Source organism: Crinia signifera, chromosome 1 (genome assembly GCF_055691185.1).
Source record: "Crinia signifera chromosome 1, ASM5569118v1, whole genome shotgun sequence".
NCBI classification, from domain to species: domain Eukaryota; kingdom Metazoa; phylum Chordata; class Amphibia; order Anura; family Myobatrachidae; genus Crinia; species Crinia signifera.
Window position 1 is genome coordinate 439,988,016 of NC_139217.1, and position 24,680 is coordinate 440,012,695.

A 24,680-nucleotide genomic window follows, 5' to 3' on the forward strand; every position below is an offset into this window, starting at 1 on the left:
GATTAATGGCAAAACAAGATACACAAAATATTTGTTTATGGTGCTTATAAGATGTGGGGGTGAAGGGGAAAACGACATTTGCTTTTGGTTCACTTTCTTGACATTTCAATACAAAATACTTTTTTGGGGCCATTTGGGCGAAACAACTTTTGGCGTGTTAAAAAGACAATTGACTTTGTTTTTTTACTAATTTCAAAATCTTTTGAACGAAAAACCCCCTAAAAACTAACTATAGTTTGGGTGAGTGCCGCCAGGGTTGGAGATGGGCAAAACAAAACAAACTTAAAAAAATCATTAATATTGATGTTGGACGGGTGAAAACATCAGTACATATTTCAGTGCGTGTATGAGAGAAACTCTGCAATGAGGGGGTTAAACTTAAAGCTGCCTTTATACTTTATTGTACAATTCAAGAACCCATCGAGACATAGGGCCGGTGCACTGCCTGTCAGTTTTCATATGGAGATGAGGGCCGCAGCCAATTCTGACCGACTGTTTAAATGACATCACGGTATGCAAATCCGTCTGCTGCAGTGTGCTCTGGGAATGATTTGCACTAGTTGTGGGTATAGTTTGGGGGTGCTTCAGGAATAGTCACCCTTCAGCCTTACCACGTCAACGTGAAGGGATTTGGCCTTCCTGCAGTATTTTGTCCCCAGCCGGGACTTCAATTCTGCTACCTCATGTAAACAAACCTCCTTCACCCGACAGGGATGTGCCCGAGCAGTGGCCCTCCTGAGACCTAGTCCAACTCATACTTACCTGGCAGGGGAGATACCATGATCACGAAGGTGGTTCACCCAGGGCGAGGCTCACCCATTGCACTCCGGGTGTGTTGACCCCTGCGATTTCCCCAAATGCGGGAAACTCGACTGCATAATTTGTGGTAGTGGGGGACTGCGTTCGCGCTTTCCCCTGATCAACTCTGGTAAAAGTCAGCTTTTTGTTTCTTTCCCTCAGTCAAAATCCTTTCCACGCACCCCTTTAACTGCGCTATTTCCTTTCACTCTGCGTTCTGTTCTCATATCTTCTCCTGTGTGCTGGCCGCATATATTTCCATGTTTTTACTGTTCTTGTGCCTTGCTTTGCAAATAAAACCAATAGAGGTCGCTGCAGGACCCACACTCGCTTGCATTTCAAAGTAGGACTCCAGCTGTTTCATGCCGACTGCTTGAATGACATCACAATATGCAAATCCATCTGCTGCAGTGTGCTCTGGGAATGATTTGCACTAGTTGTGGGTATAGTTTGGGGGTGCTTCAGGAATAGTCACCCTTCAGCCTTACCACGTCAACGTGGCCTCCCAGCAGTATTTTGTCCCCAGCCGGGACTTCATTTCTGCTGCCTCATGTAAACAAACCTCCTTCACCCGACAGGGATGTGCCCGAGCAGTGGCCCTCCTGAGACCTAGTCCAACTCATACTTACCTGGCAGGGGAGATACCATGATCACGAAGGTGGTTCTCCCAGGGCGAGGCTCATCCATTGCACTCCGGGTGTGCTGACCCCTGCGATTTCCCCAAATGCGGGAAACTCGACTGCATAATTTGTGGTAGTGGGGGACTGCGTTCGCGCTTTCCCCTGATCATCTCTGGTAAAAGTCAGCTCCATTATGGTTTTTTCCTCATCAATTTTAACCTTTCCTACTCTGCAACCCCTCCCATTGCGCCCTTGAAGATGCACTTCTACCTTCCATTCTGCGTTCTGTTCTGATCTCTTCTCCTTTCTGCTGGCTGTATATGCTTTCTTGATTTTTTGGTGCCTTATAGTGTGCTTTGCATATACAACCAATAGAGGTCACTACAGACCCACACTTGCTTTGCGAAGTAGGCTTCCAGCTTTTCAACGGCCTCTTCCCATCTTGTTTCAGGTTTAAAGAAGACAGAAAAAAAAGTGTTTGCCCTCATTTAATGCAGTGGCTTGTCTAAGTTGTAAAATGGTAGGCCTTGTCGGACGGCTGTAGTCTTCCTACACATAGTAAGCGTTCAAATTGAGACAGCGACAATTGGAAGAAAGAGCATTTCATTTCAAGGGCAAATTTTGGGCCATGGGATTAATGGCAAAACAAGATACACAAAATATTTGTTTATGGTGCTTATAAGATGTGGGGGTGAAGGGGAAAACGACATTTGCTTTTGGTTCACTTTCTTGACATTTCAATACAAAATACTTTTTGGGGCTATTTGGGTGAAACAACTTTTGGCGTGTTAAAAAGACAATTGACTTTGTTTTTTTTACTAATTTTAAAATCTTTTGAAAAACAAAACCCTAAAAACTAACTATAGTTTGGGTGAGTGCCGCCAGGGTTGGAGACGGGCAAAACAAAACAAACTAAAAAAAAATCATTAATATTGATGTTGGACGCGTGAAAACATCAGTACATCAGTACAGTGCGTGTATGAGAGAAACTCCGCAATGAGGGGGTTAAACTTAAAGCTGCCTTTATACTTTATTGTACAATTCAAGAACCCATCGAGACATAGGGCCGTTGCACTGCCTGTCAGTTTTCATATGGAGATGAGGGCCGCAGCCTATTCTGACCGACTGTTTAAATGACATCACGGTATGCAAATCCATCTGCTGCAGTGTGCTCTGGGAATGATTTGCACTAGTTGTGAGTATAGTTTGGGGGTGCTTCAGGAATAGTCACCCTTCAGCCTTACCACGTCAACGTGGCCTCCCAGCAGTATTTTGTCCCCAGCCGGGACTTCAATTCTGCTACCTCATGTAAACAAACCTCCTTCACCCGACAGGGATGTGCCCGAGCAGTGGCCCTCCTGAGACCTAGTCCAACTCATACTTACCTGGCAGGGGAGATACCATGATCACGAAGGTGGTTCTCCCAGGGCGAGGCTCATCCATTGCACTCCGGGTGTGTTGACCCCTGCGATTTCCCCAAATGCGGGAAACTCGACTGCATAATTTGTGGTAGTGGGGGACTGCGTTCGCGCTTTCCCCTGATCAACTCTGGTAAAAGTCAGCTTTTTGTTTCTTTCCCTCAGTCTAAATCCTTTCCACGCACCCCTTTAACTGCGCTATTTCCTTTCACTCTGCGTTCTGTTCTCATATCTTCTCCTGTGTGCTGGCCGCATATATTTCCATGTTTTTACTGTTCTTGTGCCTTGCTTTGCAAATAAAACCAATAGAGGTCGCTGCAGGACCCACACTCGCTTGCATTTCAAAGTAGGCCTCCAGCTGTTTCATGCCGACTGCTTGAATGACATCACAATATGCAAATCCATCTGCTGCAGTGTGCTCTGGGAATGATTTGCACTAGTTGTTGGTATAGTTTGGGGGTGCTTCAGGAATAGTCACCCCTCAGCCTTACCACGTCAACGTGAAGGGATTTGGCCTTCCTGCAGTATTTTGTCCCCAGCCGGGACTTCACTTCTGCTGCCTCATGTAAACAAACCTCCTTCACCCGACAGGGATGTGCCCGAGCAGTGGCCCTCCTGAGACCTAGTCCAACTCATACTTACCTGGCAGGGGAGATACCATGATCACGAAGGTGGTTCACCTAGGGCGAGGCTCACCCATTGCACTCCGGGTGTGTTGACCCCTGCGATTTCCCCAAATGCGGGAAACTCGACTGCATAATTTGTGGTAGTGGGGGACTGCGTTCGCGCTATCCCCTGATCAACTCTGGTAAAAGTCAGCTCCATTATGGTTTTTTTCTTCATCAATCAACCTTCCCTACTCTGCAACTCCACCCATTGCACCCTTGAAGATGCACTTCTACCTTCCATTCTGCGTTCTGTTCTGATCTCTTCTCCTTTCTGCTGGCTGTATATGCTTTCTTGATTTTTTGGTGCCTTATAGTGTGCTTTGCATATACAACCAATAGAGGTCACTACAGACCCACACTTGCTTTGCGAAGTAGGCTTCCAGCTTTTCAACGGCCTCTTCCCATCTTGTGTCAGGTTTAAAGAAGACAGAAAAAAAAGTGTTGGCCCTCATTTAATGCAGTGGCTTGTCTAAGTTGTAAAATGGTAGGCCTTGTCGGATGGCTGTAGTCTTCCTACACATAGTAAGCGTTCAAATTGAGACAGCGTCAATTGGAAGAAAGAGCATTTCATTTCAAGGGCAAATTTTGGGCCATGGGATTAATGGCAAAACAAGATACACAAAATATTTGTTTATGGTGCTTATAAGATGTGGGGGTGAAGGGGAAAACGACATTTGCTTTTGGTTCACTTTCTTGACATTTCAATACAAAATACTTTTTTGGGGCCATTTGGGCGAAACAACTTTTGGCGTGTTAAAAAGACAATTGACTTTGTTTTTTTACTAATTTCAAAATCTTTTGAACGAAAAACCCCCTAAAAACTAACTATAGTTTGGGTGAGTGCCGCCAGGGTTGGAGATGGGCAAAACAAAACAAACTTAAAAAAATCATTAATATTGATGTTGGACGGGTGAAAACATCAGTACATATTTCAGTGCGTGTATGAGAGAAACTCCACAATGAGGGGGTTAAACTTAAAGCTGCCTTTATACTTTATTGTACAATTCAAGAACCCATCGAGACATAGGGCCGGTGCACTGCCTGTCAGTTTTCTTTTTTTTTTTTTTTACTTTTTAATCTTTATTTATTTTTCAAATATAAACACATCAGATTTACACAACAAGGGGGGTGATTAGACATCCCCTCCCCTCTAGTACAGATAGATACCACAACCTTACATCCAAATACATTAAAAAAAAAAAAGGGAAGAAAAGAAAAAAGGAAGGGAAAACAAACAGAAGACAATAACGAGACAATCACATTCATTCCGTGGGGGTCCTTATCCAACAAGAGCCTAAGATATGCAGACATTTCACTTTCAGATATCTAGCCTATAGAAGTAAGATCATATTGCCGCCTCGTATTTCAATATTCCGTCATCATCTATTCTATGCATTCCTAAATTGAGACCACAGGGACCAATTTTTAAGTACCCCTTTTCTTGGTGTTCCCCTTGAGTAACAATATTCAATTTTTCGGATTATCATGTTTATACCCAGAATAAGTTCCTGTTTCCACAGCTGTGCTAGGGAAGTTTTGGCCGCCATCAAGATGTGTAATACCATAAATTTCTGGGGATATGCCAGATCTATCTGCAGGAGATGTAGGAGTAGGAGATGGGGTGTAACCTTAATTCTAATCCCACAGACTTTATATATCAGAGTTGCAACCTCTGCCCAATAAGGAAGCAGCTTTTTACAGGCCCAAAATATATGAATCATATCGCCCACCCCCTCTCCGCATCTCCAGCAGACATCCGTTGTGTTAGGCCATGCTTTATTCAGCCTAACAGGGGTCCAGTATAAATGGTGAAAGATTCTAATATATCTCTCTATATAATTAGATGAACTGATGGTCTGATGGGTTAATTCAAACATCCGGGCCCATTCTAATTCATCAATTGAGAAGTCCAGATCCCGTTCCCAATCCTTTTGCCATTTAGTTTTTTCGGAGCATTTCCAGTCTAAATTATCTTTATATATTAGGGAAATACCTCCTTTTTTACCTCTAGTATTCAAATAGTTAAAGATTTTTTCCGGTATCCTTCTTACTCTCGATCCCTCCCCAGTAAAGGACTTCATCCAGTGCCGAATTTGGAGATATTTATAAAAGTCATGTTTACCTACCCCAAACTTTTCTGTAATTTGGTCGAATGTCATGAGTTCCCCATTTATAAATAGGTCTTTTAAAGATAGGATACCTCTCTGTCTCCATCCCTCCAAATGTAAGTCCGGGATTAGGTTGGATATAGCCTGCAATGAAAGTGTTTGGAGGGGGAAGCAAAAGGGTTCCCTCTCCTCCATCCACTCATCCCAAGCTTTAAAAGTTGCTTTAGTGGCTTTCAGGGCTGATGTATCCAAACTCCTATTTTTCCCTGGTATACATATCAGATCCCGAAGATTTACTCCCCCTGCCAGGTGTTCCTCCATTCTAGCTGTTGGATTTAAACTATCTACCTGGAACCACTCCTTTATTTGTTCGATTAAGGAGGCCCTCTGATATAACTCCAGATCAGGGACCTCGAGCCCTCCCTGTTTTTTGGATAGATTCAGATATTTTCTTGCTAATTTAGGGTTTTTATTATTCCAAATATATCTGTTGAGGATTCTATCAAATCTATAAATCCAGAACTTTGGTAACCACCTAGGGATGGCTCTGAACAAATATAATATTTTGGGCAGGAAAAACATTTTAATCATCGCTATTCGGCCCACCCAGGAGACATCATGATGCATCCAATAATCTGCCAGTTTATCTAAATTTTTAAGTAATTCTCCATAGTTGATATCTATTAATTTTGTCTGAGATAAAGTTAAGTGCACCCCTACGTATTTCAATGATTGATTTTTCCATTTTAATTTATGTTTATCTTTAAGCTGCTTTAGGGTATTCATTCCTAAATTTATAGGCAATGCTTCAGTTTTATCTTTATTTAGTTTATAGTAAGAGACCAAAGAGAAATTATCTATAATTTTTATTGCTTCATTAAGAGATCTTTCTGGATTTTTTAGAAATAATAGCACATCATCTGCATACAGCAGTATTTTATGCTGACTATATGCTATCGAGGGGGCTTCTACCGATATGGATTGTCTCATGGTTTTTGCAAAGGGTTCTATTGCTAGGGCGTAAATTATGGGGGACAGTGGGCACCCTTGCCTGGTCCCATTTGTAACTTTAAAACTCCCAGAGAGGTACCCATTACAGAAGACATGAGCTCTTGGGGACGTATATAAGGCCCCTATAGCCTCAAGCAGGTGTCCTTGAATTCCAAATTTCTGAAGCGTCTTAATCATATATTCCCAATTAAGCCTATCAAAAGCTTTTTCTCCATCTAGGGAAACGAGCAATAATTCCTCTGCCCTATCGACATGGTATTCCATGATGTTTATGGCTCTGCGGACATTATTAGTTCCATTCCTTTTGGGTATAAAACCGGTCTGATCTTCATTTATTAAGTCCCGTATCCCCACCTCCAATCTATTCACTATCATTTTGGAAAAGATTTTTATATCTGAATTAAGTAAGGCTATTGGCCTGTAGTTTTTAGGGATTGTTGGATCCTTACCTTCTTTATGGATTGAGACTATACGGGCCTCCAACATCTCCTCTAAAAAACCGCCCTCCGATCCTAAACTCTGAAAAACCATCAAGAGAATTGGAGCCAGTTCCCTTTTAAAAAATTTCTAAAAGTTATTTATAAATCCGTCCGGACCCGGTGCCTTGTTAATGCTAAGCCCGTTTATTACTTCCGTGATTTCTTTTAATGTCCAAGGGGCATTTATTGTTATTAGTTGGTCACTAGTTACCTTAGGGAGGTTGATTTTAGATAGAAATAAGTCAATCTCTTCTGGGAGTGGTTTAGGTATATTTACATCCTCTTTCAGATTATACAATTTACTGTAATAATCAGCGAATATATTAGAAATTTCCTTTGGGTCTCTCATTTTGACTCCATTTTTATTATACAGAGCTCTAACAGAGTTCCTTGTCCTCTGCCCTTTTAACTTCCTAACCATTAATCTAGAGGATTTATTACCTTCCGCATAATGTCTTTGGTTCAGTTTTTCCATATCTCTCTGAATTAATATAAGGTTCTGGGCTTCCAGATCCTCCCTGGTTTTATCCATTTCCTTCATGAGCATTATATTTTTGGGGTCGGTTTTATGTTTTTGTTCCAGAATCTTAAGATTATTCTCCATTTTTATTCTCTCTTGTGTCTCTTTTTTTTTAATTCTAGATGCTAACTGAATGAGCTTACCTCTAATAAAAGCTTTTAGGGTGCACCATAGATTCACTGGTGAGGTTTGATGTATTGTATTGAAATGCAGAAATTCCTCCTAAAGCTGCCTTTATACTTTATTGTACAATTCAAGAACCCATCGAGACATAGGGCCGGTGCACTGCCTGTCAGTTTTCATATGGAGATGAGGGCCGCAGCCAATTCTGAAATCAAATGAAATCACGGTATGCAAATCCGTCTGCTGCAGTGTGCTATGGGAATGATTTGCACTAGTTGTGGGTATAGTTTGGGGGTGCTTCAGGAATAGTCACCATTCAGCCTTACCAAGTCAACGTGAAGGGATGTGGCCTTCCTGCAGTATTTTGTCCCCAGCCGGGACTTCACTTCTGCTGCCTCATGTAAACAAACCTCCTTCACCCGACAGGGATGTGCCCGAGCAGTGGCCTTCCTGAGACCTAGTCCAACTCATACTTACCTGGCAGGGGAGATACCATGATCACAAAGGTGGTTCACCCAGGGCGAGGCTCACCCATTGCACTCCGGGTGTGTTGACCCCTGCGATTTCCCCAAATGCGGGAAACTCGACTGCATAATTTGTGGTAGTGGGGGACTGCGTTCGCGCTATCCCCTGATCAACTCTGGTAAAAGTCAGCTCCATTATGGTTTTTTTCTTCATCAATCAACCTTCCCTACTCTGCAACTCCTCCCATTGCACCCTTGAAGATGCACTTCTACCTTCCATTCTGCGTTCTGTTCTGATCTCTTCTCCTTTCTGCTGGCTGTATATGCTTTCTTGATTTTTTGGTGCCTTATAGTGTGCTTTGCATATACAACCAATAGAGGTCACTACAGACCCACACTTGCTTTGCGAAGTAGGCTTCCAGCTTTTCAACGGCCTCTTCCCATCTTGTGTCAGGTTTAAAGAAGACAGAAAAAAAAGTGTTGGCCCTCATTTAATGCAGTGGCTTGTCTAAGTTGTAAAATGGTAGGCCTTGTCGGACGGCTGTAGTCTTCCTACACATAGTAAGCGTTCAAATTGAGACAGCGACAATTGGAAGAAAGAGCATTTCATTTCAAGGGCAAATTTTGGGCCATGGGATTAATGGCAAAACAAGATACACAAAATATTTGTTTATGGTGCTTATAAGATGTGGGGGTGAAGGGGAAAACGACATTTGCTTTTGGTTCACTTTCTTGACATTTCAATACAAAATACTTTTTTGGGGCCATTTGGGCGAAACAACATTTGGCGTGTTAAAAAGACAATTGACTTTGTTTTTTTACTAATTTCAAAATCTTTTGAACGAAAAACCCCCTAAAAACTAACTATAGTTTGGGTGAGTGCCGCCAGGGTTGGAGATGGGCAAAACAAAACAAACTTAAAAAAATCATTAATATTGATGTTGGACGGGTGAAAACATCAGTACATATTTCAGTGCGTGTATGAGAGAAACTCTGCAATGAGGGGGTTAAACGTAAATCTGCCTTTATACTTTATTGTACAATTCAAGAACCCATCGAGACATAGGGCCGGTGCACTGCCTGTCAGTTTTCATATGGAGATGAGGGCCGCAGCCAATTCTGACCGACTGTTTAAATGACATCACGGTATGCAAATCCGTCTGCTGCAGTGTGCTATGGGAATGATTTGCACTAGTTGTGGGTATAGTTTGGGGGTGCTTCAGGAATAGTCACCATTCAGCCTTACCAAGTCAACGTGGCCTTCCTGCAGTATTTTGTCCCCAGCCGGGACTTCACTTCTGCTGCCTCATGTAAACAAACCTCCTTCACCCGACAGGGATGTGCCCGAGCAGTGGCCTTCCTGAGACCTAGTCCAACTCATACTTACCTGGCAGGGGAGATACCATGATCACGAAGGTGGTTCACCCAGGGCGAGGCTCACCCATTGCACTCCGGGTGTGTTGACCCCTGCGATTTCCCCAAATGCGGGAAACTCGACTGCATAATTTGTGGTAGTGGGGGACTGCGTTCGCGCTATCCCCTGATCAACTCTGGTAAAAGTCAGCTCCATTATGGTTTTTTTCTTCATCAATCAACCTTCCCTACTCTGCAACTCCTCCCATTGCACCCTTGAAGATGCACTTCTACCTTCCATTCTGCGTTCTGTTCTGATCTCTTCTCCTTTCTGCTGGCTGTATATGCTTTCTTGATTTTTTGGTGCCTTATAGTGTGCTTTGCATATACAACCAATAGAGGTCACTACAGACCCACACTTGCTTTGCGAAGTAGGCTTCCAGCTTTTCAACGGCCTCTTCCCATCTTGTGTCAGGTTTAAAGAAGACAGAAAAAAAAGTGTTGGCCCTCATTTAATGCAGTGGCTTGTCTAAGTTGTAAAATGGTAGGCCTTGTCGGACGGCTGTAGTCTTCCTACACATAGTAAGCGTTCAAATTGAGACAGCGACAATTGGAAGAAAGAGCATTTCATTTCAAGGGCAAATTTTGGGCCATGGGATTAATGGCAAAACAAGATACACAAAATATTTGTTTATGGTGCTTATAAGATGTGGGGGTGAAGGGGAAAACGACATTTGCTTTTGGTTCACTTTCTTGACATTTCAATACAAAATACTTTTTTGGGGCCATTTGGGCGAAACAACTTTTGGCGTGTTAAAAAGACAATTGACTTTGTTTTTTTACTAATTTCAAAATCTTTTGAACGAAAAACCCCCTAAAAACTAACTATAGTTTGGGTGAGTGCCGCCAGGGTTGGAGATGGGCAAAACAAAACAAACTTAAAAAAATCATTAATATTGATGTTGGACGGGTGAAAACATCAGTACATATTTCAGTGCGTGTATGAGAGAAACTCTGCAATGAGGGGGTTAAACGTAAATCTGCCTTTATACTTTATTGTACAATTCATGAACCCATCGAGACATAGGGCCGGTGCACTGCCTGTCAGTTTTCATATGGAGATGAGGGCCGCAGCCAATTCTGACCGACTGTTTAAATGACATCACGGTATGCAAATCCGTCTGCTGCAGTGTGCTATGGGAATGATTTGCACTAGTTGTGGGTATAGTTTGGGGGTGCTTCAGGAATAGTCACCATTCAGCCTTACCAAGTCAACGTGGCCTTCCTGCAGTATTTTGTCCCCAGCCGGGACTTCACTTCTGCTGCCTCATGTAAACAAACCTCCTTCACCCGACAGGGATGTGCCCGAGCAGTGGCCTTCCTGAGACCTAGTCCAACTCATACTTACCTGGCAGGGGAGATCCCATGATCACGAAGGTGGTTCACCCAGGGCGAGGCTCACCCATTGCACTCCGGGTGTGTTGACCCCTGCGATTTCCCCAAATGCGGGAAACTCGACTGCATAATTTGTGGTAGTGGGGGACTGCGTTCGCGCTATCCCCTGATCAACTCTGGTAAAAGTCAGCTTTTTGTTTCTTTCCCTCAGTCATAATCCTTTCCATGCACCCCTTTAACTGCGCTATTTCCTTTCACTCTACGTTCTGTTCTCATATCTTCTCCTGTGTGCTTGCCGCATATGTTTCCATGTTTTTACTGTTCTTGTGCCTTGTAGTGTGCTTTGCAAATAAAACCATTAGAGGTCGCTGCAGGACCCACACTCACTTGCATTTCAAAGTAGGCCTCCAGCTGTTTCATGCCGACTGCTTGAATGACATCACAATATGCAAATCCGTCTGCTGCAGTGTGCTCTGGGAATGATTTGCACTAGTTGTGGGTATAGTTTGGGGGTGCTTCAGGAATAGTCACCCTTCAGCCTTACCACGTCAACGTGGCCTCCCTGCAGTATTTTGTCCCCAGCCGGGAGTTCACTTCTGCTGCCTCATGTAAACAAACCTCCTTCACCCGACAGGGATGTGCCCGAGCAGTGGCCTTCCTGAGACCTAGTCCAACTCATACTTACCTGGCAGGGGAGATACCATGATCACGAAGGTGGTTCACCCAGGGCGAGGCTCACCCATTGCACTCCGGGTGTGTTGACCCCTGCGATTTCCCCAAATGCGGGAAACTCGACTGCATAATTTGTGGTAGTGGGGGACTGCGTTCGCGCTATCCCCTGATCAACTCTGGTAAAAGTCAGCTCCATTATGGTTTTTTTCTTCATCAATCAACCTTCCCTACTCTGCAACTCCTCCCATTGCACCCTTGAAGATGCACTTCTACCTTCCATTCTGCGTTCTGTTCTGATCTCTTCTCCTTTCTGCTGGCTGTATATGCTTTCTTGATTTTTTGGTGCCTTATAGTGTGCTTTGCATATACAACCAATAGAGGTCACTACAGACCCACACTTGCTTTGCGAAGTAGGCTTCCAGCTTTTCAACGGCCTCTTCCCATCTTGTGTCAGGTTTAAAGAAGACAGAAAAAAAAGTGTTGGCCCTCATTTAATGCAGTGGCTTGTCTAAGTTGTAAAATGGTAGGCCTTGTCGGACGGCTGTAGTCTTCCTACACATAGTAAGCGTTCAAATTGAGACAGCGACAATTGGAAGAAAGAGCATTTCATTTCAAGGGCAAATTTTGGGCCATGGGATTAATGGCAAAACAAGATACACAAAATATTTGTTTATGGTGCTTATAAGATGTGGGGGTGAAGGGGAAAACGACATTTGCTTTTGGTTCACTTTCTTGACATTTCAATACAAAATACTTTTTTGGGGCCATTTGGGCGAAACAACTTTTGGCGTGTTAAAAAGACAATTGACTTTGTTTTTTTACTAATTTCAAAATCTTTTGAACGAAAAACCCCCTAAAAACTAACTATAGTTTGGGTGAGTGCCGCCAGGGTTGGAGATGGGCAAAACAAAACAAACTTAAAAAAATCATTAATATTGATGTTGGACGGGTGAAAACATCAGTACATATTTCAGTGCGTGTATGAGAGAAACTTTGCAATGAGGGGGTTAAACGTAAATCTGCCTTTATACTTTATTGTACAATTCAAGAACCCATCGAGACATAGGGCCGGTGCACTGCCTGTCAGTTTTCATATGGAGATGAGGGCCGCAGCCAATTCTGACCGACTGTTTAAATGACATCACGGTATGCAAATCCGTCTGCTGCAGTGTGCTATGGGAATGATTTGCACTAGTTGTGGGTATAGTTTGGGGGTGCTTCAGGAATAGTCACCATTCAGCCTTACCAAGTCAACGTGGCCTTCCTGCAGTATTTTGTCCCCAGCCGGGACTTCACTTCTGCTGCCTCATGTAAACAAACCTCCTTCACCCGACAGGGATGTGCCCGAGCAGTGGCCTTCCTGAGACCTAGTCCAACTCATACTTACCTGGCAGGGGAGATACCATGATCACGAAGGTGGTTCACCCAGGGCGAGGCTCACCCATTGCACTCCGGGTGTGTTGACCCCTGCGATTTCCCCAAATGCGGGAAACTCGACTGCATAATTTGTGGTAGTGGGGGACTGCGTTCGCGCTATCCCCTGATCAACTCTGGTAAAAGTCAGCTTTTTGTTTCTTTCCCTCAGTCATAATCCTTTCCATGCACCCCTTTAACTGCGCTATTTCCTTTTACTCTACGTTCTGTTCTCATATCTTCTCCTGTGTGCTTGCCGCATATGTTTCCATGTTTTTACTGTTCTTGTAGTGTGCTTTGCAAATAAAACCATTAGAGGTCGCTGCAGGACCCACACTCACTTGCATTTCAAAGTAGGCCTCCAGCTGTTTCATGCCGACTGCTTGAATGACATCACAATATGCAAATCCGTCTGCTGCAGTGTGCTCTGGGAATGATTTGCACTAGTTGTGGGTATAGTTTGGGGGTGCTTCAGGAATAGTCACCCTTCAGCCTTACCACGTCAACGTGGCCTCCCTGCAGTATTTTGTCCCCAGCCGGGAGTTCACTTCTGCTGCCTCATGTAAACAAACCTCCTTCACCCGACAGGGATGTGCCCGAGCAGTGGCCTTCCTGAGACCTAGTCCAACTCATACTTACCTGGCAGGGGAGATACCATGATCACGAAGGTGGTTCACCCAGGGCGAGGCTCACCCATTGCACTCCGGGTGTGTTGACCCCTGCGATTTCCCCAAATGCGGGAAACTCGACTGCATAATTTGTGGTAGTGGGGGACTGCGTTCGCGCTATCCCCTGATCAACTCTGGTAAAAGTCAGCTCCATTATGGTTTTTTTCTTCATCAATCAACCTTCCCTACTCTGCAACTCCTCCCATTGCACCCTTGAAGATGCACTTCTACCTTCCATTCTGCGTTCTGTTCTGATCTCTTCTCCTTTCTGCTGGCTGTATATGCTTTCTTGATTTTTTGGTGCCTTATAGTGTGCTTTGCATATACAACCAATAGAGGTCACTACAGACCCACACTTGCTTTGCGAAGTAGGCTTCCAGCTTTTCAACGGCCTCTTCCCATCTTGTGTCAGGTTTAAAGAAGACAGAAAAAAAAGTGTTGGCCCTCATTTAATGCAGTGGCTTGTCTAAGTTGTAAAATGGTAGGCCTTGTCGGACGGCTGTAGTCTTCCTACACATAGTAAGCGTTCAAATTGAGACAGCGACAATTGGAAGAAAGAGCATTTCATTTCAAGGGCAAATTTTGGGCCATGGGATTAATGGCAAAACAAGATACACAAAATATTTGTTTATGGTGCTTATAAGATGTGGGGGTGAAGGGGAAAACGACATTTGCTTTTGGTTCACTTTCTTGACATTTCAATACAAAATACTTTTTTGGGGCCATTTGGGCGAAACAACTTTTGGCGTGTTAAAAAGACAATTGACTTTGTTTTTTTACTAATTTCAAAATCTTTTGAACGAAAAACCCCCTAAAAACTAACTATAGTTTGGGTGAGTGCCGCCAGGGTTGGAGATGGGCAAAACAAAACAAACTTAAAAAAATCATTAATATTGATGTTGGACGGGTGAAAACATCAGTACATATTTCAGTGCGTGTATGAGAGAAACTCTGCAATGAGGGGGTTAAACGTAAATCTGCCTTTATACTTTATTGTACAATTCAAGAACCCATCGAGACATAGGGCCGGTGCACTGCCTGTCAGTTTTCATATGGAGATGAGGGCCGCAGCCAATTCTGACCGACTGTTTAAATGACATCACGGTATGCAAATCCGTCTGCTGCAGTGTGCTATGGGAATGATTTGCACTAGTTGTGGGTATAGTTTGGGGGTGCTTCAGGAATAGTCACCATTCAGCCTTACCAAGTCAACGTGGCCTTCCTGCAGTATTTTGTCCCCAGCCGGGACTTCACTTCTGCTGCCTCATGTAAACAAACCTCCTTCACCCGACAGGGATGTGCCCGAGCAGTGGCCTTCCTGAGACCTAGTCCAACTCATACTTACCTGGCAGGGGAGATACCATGATCACGAAGGTGGTTCACCCAGGGCGAGGCTCACCCATTGCACTCCGGGTGTGTTGACCCCTGCGATTTCCCCAAATGCGGGAAACTCGACTGCATAATTTGTGGTAGTGGGGGACTGCGTTCGCGCTATCCCCTGATCAACTCTGGTAAAAGTCAGCTTTTTGTTTCTTTCCCTCAGTCATAATCCTTTCCATGCACCCCTTTAACTGCGCTATTTCCTTTTACTCTACGTTCTGTTCTCATATCTTCTCCTGTGTGCTTGCCGCATATGTTTCCATGTTTTTACTGTTCTTGTGCCTTGTAGTGTGCTTTGCAAATAAAACCATTAGAGGTCGCTGCAGGACCCACACTCACTTGCATTTCAAAGTAGGCCTCCAGCTGTTTCATGCCGACTGCTTGAATGACATCACAATATGCAAATCCGTCTGCTGCAGTGTGCTCTGGGAATGATTTGCACTAGTTGTGGGTATAGTTTGGGGGTGCTTCAGGAATAGTCACCCTTCAGCCTTACCACGTCAACGTGGCCTCCCTGCAGTATTTTGTCCCCAGCCGGGAGTTCACTTCTGCTGCCTCATGTAAACAAACCTCCTTCACCCGACAGGGATGTGCCCGAGCAGTGGCCTTCCTGAGACCTAGTCCAACTCATACTTACCTGGCAGGGGAGATACCATGATCACGAAGGTGGTTCACCCAGGGCGAGGCTCACCCATTGCACTCCGGGTGTGTTGACCCCTGCGATTTCCCCAAATGCGGGAAACTCGACTGCATAATTTGTGGTAGTGGGGGACTGCGTTCGCGCTATCCCCTGATCAACTCTGGTAAAAGTCAGCTCCATTATGGTTTTTTTCTTCATCAATCAACCTTCCCTACTCTGCAACTCCTCCCATTGCACCCTTGAAGATGCACTTCTACCTTCCATTCTGCGTTCTGTTCTGATCTCTTCTCCTTTCTGCTGGCTGTATATGCTTTCTTGATTTTTTGGTGCCTTATAGTGTGCTTTGCATATACAACCAATAGAGGTCACTACAGACCCACACTTGCTTTGCGAAGTAGGCTTCCAGCTTTTCAACGGCCTCTTCCCATCTTGTGTCAGGTTTAAAGAAGACAGAAAAAAAAGTGTTGGCCCTCATTTAATGCAGTGGCTTGTCTAAGTTGTAAAATGGTAGGCCTTGTCGGACGGCTGTAGTCTTCCTACACATAGTAAGCGTTCAAATTGAGACAGCGACAATTGGAAGAAAGAGCATTTCATTTCAAGGGCAAATTTTGGGCCATGGGATTAATGGCAAAACAAGATACACAAAATATTTGTTTATGGTGCTTATAAGATGTGGGGGTGAAGGGGAAAACGACATTTGCTTTTGGTTCACTTTCTTGACATTTCAATACAAAATACTTTTTTGGGGCCATTTGGGCGAAACAACTTTTGGCGTGTTAAAAAGACAATTGACTTTGTTTTTTTACTAATTTCAAAATCTTTTGAACGAAAAACCCCCTAAAAACTAACTATAGTTTGGGTGAGTGCCGCCAGGGTTGGAGATGGGCAAAACAAAACAAACTTAAAAAAATCATTAATATTGATGTTGGACGGGTGAAAACATCAGTACATATTTCAGTGCGTGTATGAGAGAAACTCTGCAATGAGGGGGTTAAACGTAAATCTGCCTTTATACTTTATTGTACAATTCAAGAACCCATCGAGACATAGGGCCGGTGCACTGCCTGTCAGTTTTCATATGGAGATGAGGGCCGCAGCCAATTCTGACCGACTGTTTAAATGACATCACGGTATGCAAATCCGTCTGCTGCAGTGTGCTATGGGAATGATTTGCACTAGTTGTGGGTATAGTTTGGGGGTGCTTCAGGAATAGTCACCATTCAGCCTTACCAAGTCAACGTGGCCTTCCTGCAGTATTTTGTCCCCAGCCGGGACTTCACTTCTGCTGCCTCATGTAAACAAACCTCCTTCACCCGACAGGGATGTGCCCGAGCAGTGGCCTTCCTGAGACCTAGTCCAACTCATACTTACCTGGCAGGGGAGATACCATGATCACGAAGGTGGTTCACCCAGGGCGAGGCTCACCCATTGCACTCCGGGTGTGTTGACCCCTGCGATTTCCCCAAATGCGGGAAACTCGACTGCATAATTTGTGGTAGTGGGGGACTGCGTTCGCGCTATCCCCTGATCAACTCTGGTAAAAGTCAGCTTTTTGTTTCTTTCCCTCAGTCATAATCCTTTCCATGCACCCCTTTAACTGCGCTATTTCCTTTTACTCTACGTTCTGTTCTCATATCTTCTCCTGTGTGCTTGCCGCATATGTTTCCATGTTTTTACTGTTCTTGTGCCTTGTAGTGTGCTTTGCAAATAAAACCATTAGAGGTCGCTGCAGGACCCACACTCACTTGCATTTCAAAGTAGGCCTCCAGCTGTTTCATGCCGACTGCTTGAATGACATCACAATATGCAAATCCGTCTGCTGCAGTGTGCTCTGGGAATGATTTGCACTAGTTGTGGGTATAGTTTGGGGGTGCTTCAGGAATAGTCACCCTTCAGCCTTACCACGTCAACGTGGCCTCCCTGCAGTATTTTGTCCCCAGCCGGGAGTTCACTTCTGCTGCCTCATGTAAACAAACCTCCTTCACCCGACAGGGATGTGCCCGAGCAGTGGCCTTCCTGAGACCTAGTCCAACTCATACTTACCTGGCAGGGGAGATACCATGATCACGAAGGTGGTTCACCCAGGGCGAGGCTCACCCATTGCACTCCGGGTGTGTTGACCCCTGCGATTTCCCCAAATGCGGGAAACTCGACTGCATAATTTGTGGTAGTGGGGGACTGCGTTCGCGCTATCCCCTGATCAACTCTGGTAAAAGTCAGCTCCATTATGGTTTTTTTCTTCATCAATCAACCTTCCCTACTCTGCAACTCCTCCCATTGCACCCTTGAAGATGCACTTCTACCTTCCATTCTGCGTTCTGTTCTGATCTCTTCTCCTTTCTGCTGGCTGTATATGCTTTCTTGATTTTTTGGTGCCTTATAGTGTGCTTTGCATATACAACCAATAGAGGTCACTACAGACCCACACTTGCTTTGCGAAGTAGGCTTCCAGCTTTTCAACGGCCTCTTCCCATCTTGTGTCAGGTTTAAAGAAGACAGAAAAAAAAGTGTTGGCCCTCATTTAATGCAGTGGCTTGTCTAAGTTGTAAAATGGTAGGCCTTGTCGGACGGCTGTAGTCTTCCTACACATAGTAAGCGTTCAAATTGAGACAGCGACAATTGGAAGAAAGAGCATTTCATTTCAAGGGCAAATTTTGGGCCATGGGATTAATGGCAAAACAAGATACACAAAATATTTGTTTATGGTGCTTATAAGATGTGGGGGTGAAGGGGAAAACGACATTTGCTTTTGGTTCACTTTCTTGACATTTCAATACAAAATACTTTTTTGGGGCCATTTGGGCGAAACAACTTTTGGCGTGTTAAAAAGACAATTGACTTTGTTTTTTTACTAATTTCAAAATCTTTTGAACGAAAACCCCCCTAAAAACTAACTATAGTTTGGGTGAGTGCCGCCAGGGTTGGAGACGGGCAAAACAAAACAAACTTAAAAAAATCATTAATATTGATGTTGGACGGGTGAAAACATCAGTACATATTTCAGTGCGTGTATGAGAGAAACTCTGCAATGAGGGGGTTAAACGTAAATCTGCCTTTATACTTTATTGTACAATTCAAGAACCCATCGAGACATAGGGCCGGTGCACTGCCTGTCAGTTTTCATATGGAGATGAGGGCCGCAGCCAATTCTGACCGACTGTTTAAATGACATCACGGTATGCAAATCCGTCTGCTGCAGTGTGCTATGGGAATGATTTGCACTAGTTGTGGGTATAGTTTGGGGGTGCTTCAGGAATAGTCACCATTCAGCCTTACCAAGTCAACGTGGCCTTCCTGCAGTATTTTGTCCCCAGCCGGGACTTCACTTCTGCTGCCTCATGTAAACAAACCTCCTTCACCCGACAGGGATGTGCCCGAGCAGTGGCCTTCCTGAGACCTAGTCCAACTCATACTTACCTGGCAGGGGAGATACCATGATCACGAAGGTGGTTCACCCAGGGCGAGGCTCACCCATTGCACTCCGGGTGTGTTGACCCCTGCGATTTCCCCAAATGCGGGAAACTCGACTGCATAATTTGTGGTAGTGGGGGACTGCGTTCGCGCTATCCCCTGATCAACTCTGGTAAAAGTCAGCTTTTTGTTTCTTTCCCTCAGTCATAATCCTTTCCATGCACCCCTTTAACTGCGCTATTTCCTTTTACTCTACGTTCTGTTCTCATATCTTCTCCTGTGTGCTTGCCGCATATGTTTCCATGTTTTTACTGTTCTTGTGCCTTGTAGTGTGCTTTGCAAATAAAACCATTAGAGGTCGCTGCAGGACCCACACTCACTTGCATTTCAAAGTAGGCCTCCAGCTGTTTCATGCCGACTGCTTGAATGACATCACAATATGCAAATCCGTCTGCTGCAGTGTGCTCTGGGAATGATTTGCACTAGTTGTGGGTATAGTTTGGGGGTGCTTCAGGAATAGTCACCCTTCAGCCTTACCACGTCAACGTGGCCTCCCTGCAGTATTTTGTCCCCAGCCGGGAGTTCACTTCTGCTGCCTCATGTAAACAAACCTCCTTCACCCGACAGGGATGTGCCCGAGCAGTGGCCTTCCTGAGACCTAGTCCAACTCATACTTACCTGGCAGGGGAGATACCATGATCACGAAGGTGGTTCACCCAGGGCGAGGCTCACCCATTGCACTTCGGGTGTGTTGACCCCTGCGATTTCCCCAAATGCGGGAAACTCGACTGCATAATTTGTGGTAGTGGGGGACTGCGTTCGCGCTATCCCCTGATCAACTCTGGTAAAAGTCAGCTCCATTATGGTTTTTTTCTTCATCAATCAACCTTCCCTACTCTGCAACTCCTCCCATTGCACCCTTGAAGATGCACTTCTACCTTCCATTCTGCGTTCTGTTCTGATCTCTTCTCCTTTCTGCTGGCTGTATATGCTTTCTTGATTTTTTGGTGCCTTATAGTGTGCTTTGCATATACAACCAATAGAGGTCACTACAGACCCACACTTGCTTTGCGAAGTAGGCTTCCAGCTTTTCAACGGCCTCTTCCCATCTTGTGTCAGGTTTAAAGAAGACAGAAAAAAAAGTGTTGGCCCTCATTTAATGCAGTGGCTTGTCTAAGTTGTAAAATGGTAGGCCTTGTCGGACGGCTGTAGTCTTCCTACACATAGTAAGCGTTCAAATTGAGACAGCGACAATTGGAAGAAAGAGCATTTCATTTCAAGGGCAAATTTTGGGCCATGGGATTAATGGCAAAACAAGATACACAAAATATTTGTTTATGGTGCTTATAAGATGTGGGGGTGAAGGGGAAAACGACATTTGCTTTTGGTTCACTTTCTTGACATTTCAATACAAAATACTTTTTTGGGGCCATTTGGGCGAAACAACTTTTGGCGTGTTAAAAAGACAATTGACTTTGTTTTTTTACTAATTTCAAAATCTTTTGAACGAAAAACCCCCTAAAAACTAACTATAGTTTGGGTGAGTGCCGCCAGGGTTGGAGATGGGCAAAACAAAACAAACTTAAAAAAATCATTAATATTGATGTTGGACGGGTGAAAACATCAGTACATATTTCAGTGCGTGTATGAGAGAAACTCTGCAATGAGGGGGTTAAACGTAAATCTGCCTTTATACTTTATTGTACAATTCAAGAACCCATCGAGACATAGGGCCGGTGCACTGCCTGTCAGTTTTCATATGGAGATGAGGGCCGCAGCCAATTCTGACCGACTGTTTAAATGACATCACGGTATGCAAATCCGTCTGCTGCAGTGTGCTATGGGAATGATTTGCACTAGTTGTGGGTATAGTTTGGGGGTGCTTCAGGAATAGTCACCATTCAGCCTTACCAAGTCAACGTGGCCTTCCTGCAGTATTTTGTCCCCAGCCGGGACTTCACTTCTGCTGCCTCATGTAAACAAACCTCCTTCACCCGACAGGGATGTGCCCGAGCAGTGGCCTTCCTGAGACCTAGTCCAACTCATACTTACCTGGCAGGGGAGATACCATGATCACGAAGGTGGTTCACCCAGGGCGAGGCTCACCCATTGCACTCCGGGTGTGTTGACCCCTGCGATTTCCCCAAATGCGGGAAACTCGACTGCATAATTTGTGGTAGTGGGGGACTGCGTTCGCGCTATCCCCTGATCAACTCTGGTAAAAGTCAGCTTTTTGTTTCTTTCCCTCAGTCATAATCCTTTCCATGCACCCCTTTAACTGCGCTATTTCCTTTTACTCTACGTTCTGTTCTCATATCTTCTCCTGTGTGCTTGCCGCATATGTTTCCATGTTTTTACTGTTCTTGTGCCTTGTAGTGTGCTTTGCAAATAAAACCATTAGAGGTCGCTGCAGGACCCACACTCACTTGCATTTCAAAGTAGGCCTCCAGCTGTTTCATGCCGACTGCTTGAATGACATCACAATATGCAAATCCGTCTGCTGCAGTGTGCTCTGGGAATGATTTGCACTAGTTGTGGGTATAGTTTGGGGGTGCTTCAGGAATAGTCACCCTTCAGCCTTACCACGTCAACGTGGCCTCCCTGCAGTATTTTGTCCCCAGCCGGGAGTTCACTTCTGCTGCCTCATGTAAACAAACCTCCTTCACCCGACAGGGATGTGCCCGAGCAGTGGCCTTCCTGAGACCTAGTCCAACTCATACTTACCTGGCAGGGGAGATACCATGATCACGAAGGTGGTTCACCCAGGGCGAGGCTCACCCATTGCACTCCGGGTGTGTTGACCCCTGCGATTTCCCCAAATGCGGGAAACTCGACTGCATAATTTGTGGTAGTGGGGGACTGCGTTCGCGCTATCCCCTGATCAACTCTGGTAAAAGTCAGCTCCATTATGGTTTTTTTCTTCATCAATCAACCTTCCCTACTCTGCAACTCCTCCCATTGCACCCTTGAAGATGCACTTCTACCTTCCATTCTGCGTTCTGTTCTGATCTCTTCTCCTTTCTGCTGGCTAGAGATGGGCAGTACGATTCATTGGAATGAGTTGAGTCGCACGGCTCAGCTCAGTAAAGTGTGTTGAGTCAGTGACTCGACTCTCGAGTCACGACTCATATGGAATTACAGGCACAGGGAGACAGTGCAGGGCTCACAGCACACTCAGGGACTTGCAGAGTCTCTGTCCCTCAGTGTGTGCTGTGTGCAGGCAGACAGGATGTTAGTCAGTGGCTTGGCTCATGAGTAGTGTGGAATTGCAGGCACAGGGAGACAGTGCAGGGCTCACAGCACACTCAGTGAGTTGCAGAGGCTCAGTGTGCAGGGAAGACAGGAAGTAAGACAGTGGCTTGGCTCACAACTCTTAGTGAGTTGCAGAGGCTCAGTGAGCTGGCAGACAGGAAGTAAGACAGTGGCTTGGCTCACAACTCTTAGTGAGTTGCACAGGCTTAGTCACTCAGTGTGCAGGGAAGACAGGAAATAAGACAGTGGCTTGGCTCACAACTCTTAGTGAGTTGCAGAGGCTCAGTGTGCTGGCAGACAGGAAATAAGACAGTGGCTTGGCTCACAACTCTTAGTGAGTTGCAGAGGCTCAGTGTGCTGGCAGACAGGAAATAAGACAGTGGCTTGGATCACAACTCATTTGGAATTGAAGCAGGGCAGGCACAGAGAGACAGTGCAAGGCTCACAACACATTAGGGAGCTGCAGAGGCTCAGTCCCTTGCTGCTGCTTAGTAACCGAACCAGCTTTAATAATGATTGTGCAGTTCATCTGGCAGAGGCAGGCAGCTGCTTATGCAATGAATGTTAATAATATACCAACATAGATTCAGTGTTATGTAATTACTATGTAATTTACAATTTTTATTTAAATATTCTGGTGGTCTTGGATTTACAAATATATATCTATAGATATATATAGATGAATATCTATAGATATATAATCTATAGATATATATATATATATATATATATATATCTATATATCATCCCCTATTAGCCTGCAGGGGGTGTGCCACAGTCACACTGGCTGAGCTGAGCACAGTGCACTGCGGAGGCTGCTGCTGATTCTGATCCATCAGCGAGTCATCAGATCACTACTGAATAACTGAGCCTGCACACAGTGAGAACTGTCTCAACTCTCACTGCAGGCTCAGGGATTCGTCCAAGGCACAGCAGCCCTGCACGACTCATGAGTCGTGTGAGCTAAGCTTAGAGCTCATGTCCCTGCCTCCCTCCCCACTAGAAGTTACCCAGGTTTGCTGGCCAATAATAGCTGAGCACACTGCTCAGCCCCGCCCCTGTGTCATTGACTGACATGTTTCATCACCAATAAAATTATCTCCACTCTTCCAGGCCCCCCTCTGAGGCAAAGGGAGTTGGGACTCGGGACTGCTGTCTCTGTCTGCACTAATGCTGCTGCTGCTGCTGTCTCGACTCATCCAACAGTGAGTGGCTCGAGTCATGTATTCAGCTTAATGACTCGAGTCACTGAGTCGAGACAGCGATTCACTAGCCATCTCTACTGCTGGCTGTATATGCTTTCTTGATTTTTTGGTGCCTTATAGTGTGCTTTGCATATACAACCAATAGAGGTCACTACAGACCCACACTTGCTTTGCGAAGTAGGCTTCCAGCTTTTCAACGGCCTCTTCCCATCTTGTGTCAGGTTTAAAGAAGACAGAAAAAAAAGTGTTGGCCCTCATTTAATGCAGTGGCTTGTCTAAGTTGTAAAATGGTAGGCCTTGTCGGACGGCTGTAGTCTTCCTACACATAGTAAGCGTTCAAATTGAGACAGCGACAATTGGAAGAAAGAGCATTTCATTTCAAGGGCAAATTTTGGGCCATGGGATTAATGGCAAAACAAGATACACAAAATATTTGTTTATGGTGCTTATAAGATGTGGGGGTGAAGGGGAAAACGACATTTGCTTTTGGTTCACTTTCTTGACATTTCAATACAAAATACTTTTTTGGGGCCATTTGGGCGAAACAACTTTTGGCGTGTTAAAAAGACAATTGACTTTGTTTTTTTACTAATTTCAAAATCTTTTGAACGAAAAACCCCCTAAAAACTAACTATAGTTTGGGTGAGTGCCGCCAGGGTTGGAGACGGGCAAAACAAAACAAACTTAAAAAAATCATTAATATTGATGTTGGACGGGTGAAAACATCAGTACATATTTCAGTGCGTGTATGAGAGAAACTCTGCAATGAGGGGGTTAAACGTAAATCTGCCTTTATACTTTATTGTACAATTCAAGAACCCATCGAGACATAGGGCCGGTGCACTGCCTGTCAGTTTTCATATGGAGATGAGGGCCGCAGCCAATTCTGACCGACTGTTTAAATGACATCACGGTATGCAAATCCGTCTGCTGCAGTGTGCTATGGGAATGATTTGCACTAGTTGTGGGTATAGTTTGGGGGTGCTTCAGGAATAGTCACCATTCAGCCTTACCAAGTCAACGTGGCCTTCCTGCAGTATTTTGTCCCCAGCCGGGACTTCACTTCTGCTGCCTCATGTAAA

At 44.7% G+C, this 24,680-nt stretch overlaps 1 protein-coding gene and 18 non-coding genes across 19 annotated transcripts in view; all 19 read left to right on the forward strand.

Annotated features, from left to right (window-relative positions):
* SLC38A9 (solute carrier family 38 member 9) overlaps window positions 1-24,680 on the forward strand; it is a 174,826-nt gene that overhangs the window by 37,919 nt on the left and 112,227 nt on the right. The window lies entirely within an intron of this gene.
* On the forward strand, window positions 755-918 carry LOC146042737 (U1 spliceosomal RNA). The gene has a single exon (XR_014463997.1). It is a non-coding gene; the product is annotated as a U1 spliceosomal RNA (small nuclear RNA).
* On the forward strand, window positions 1,420-1,583 carry LOC146041587 (U1 spliceosomal RNA). The gene has a single exon (XR_014463511.1). It is a non-coding gene; the product is annotated as a U1 spliceosomal RNA (small nuclear RNA).
* LOC146042438 (U1 spliceosomal RNA) lies at window positions 2,796-2,959 on the forward strand. The gene has a single exon (XR_014463875.1). It is a non-coding gene; the product is annotated as a U1 spliceosomal RNA (small nuclear RNA).
* LOC146043358 (U1 spliceosomal RNA) lies at window positions 3,471-3,634 on the forward strand. The gene has a single exon (XR_014464356.1). It is a non-coding gene; the product is annotated as a U1 spliceosomal RNA (small nuclear RNA).
* LOC146043590 (U1 spliceosomal RNA) lies at window positions 8,215-8,378 on the forward strand. The gene has a single exon (XR_014464587.1). It is a non-coding gene; the product is annotated as a U1 spliceosomal RNA (small nuclear RNA).
* LOC146042863 (U1 spliceosomal RNA) lies at window positions 9,589-9,752 on the forward strand. The gene has a single exon (XR_014464043.1). It is a non-coding gene; the product is annotated as a U1 spliceosomal RNA (small nuclear RNA).
* Window positions 10,963-11,126, forward strand: LOC146044085 (U1 spliceosomal RNA). The gene has a single exon (XR_014464825.1). It is a non-coding gene; the product is annotated as a U1 spliceosomal RNA (small nuclear RNA).
* Window positions 11,635-11,798, forward strand: LOC146042871 (U1 spliceosomal RNA). The gene has a single exon (XR_014464046.1). It is a non-coding gene; the product is annotated as a U1 spliceosomal RNA (small nuclear RNA).
* On the forward strand, window positions 13,009-13,172 carry LOC146042879 (U1 spliceosomal RNA). The gene has a single exon (XR_014464048.1). It is a non-coding gene; the product is annotated as a U1 spliceosomal RNA (small nuclear RNA).
* LOC146042883 (U1 spliceosomal RNA) lies at window positions 13,674-13,837 on the forward strand. Its single transcript, XR_014464049.1, has one exon. It is a non-coding gene; the product is annotated as a U1 spliceosomal RNA (small nuclear RNA).
* LOC146042890 (U1 spliceosomal RNA) lies at window positions 15,048-15,211 on the forward strand. The gene has a single exon (XR_014464050.1). It is a non-coding gene; the product is annotated as a U1 spliceosomal RNA (small nuclear RNA).
* Window positions 15,720-15,883, forward strand: LOC146042898 (U1 spliceosomal RNA). Its single transcript, XR_014464051.1, has one exon. It is a non-coding gene; the product is annotated as a U1 spliceosomal RNA (small nuclear RNA).
* Window positions 17,094-17,257, forward strand: LOC146042902 (U1 spliceosomal RNA). Its single transcript, XR_014464055.1, has one exon. It is a non-coding gene; the product is annotated as a U1 spliceosomal RNA (small nuclear RNA).
* On the forward strand, window positions 17,766-17,929 carry LOC146042908 (U1 spliceosomal RNA). Its single transcript, XR_014464058.1, has one exon. It is a non-coding gene; the product is annotated as a U1 spliceosomal RNA (small nuclear RNA).
* LOC146042915 (U1 spliceosomal RNA) lies at window positions 19,140-19,303 on the forward strand. The gene has a single exon (XR_014464059.1). It is a non-coding gene; the product is annotated as a U1 spliceosomal RNA (small nuclear RNA).
* Window positions 19,812-19,975, forward strand: LOC146042662 (U1 spliceosomal RNA). The gene has a single exon (XR_014463967.1). It is a non-coding gene; the product is annotated as a U1 spliceosomal RNA (small nuclear RNA).
* LOC146042921 (U1 spliceosomal RNA) lies at window positions 21,186-21,349 on the forward strand. Its single transcript, XR_014464063.1, has one exon. It is a non-coding gene; the product is annotated as a U1 spliceosomal RNA (small nuclear RNA).
* Window positions 21,858-22,021, forward strand: LOC146042928 (U1 spliceosomal RNA). Its single transcript, XR_014464064.1, has one exon. It is a non-coding gene; the product is annotated as a U1 spliceosomal RNA (small nuclear RNA).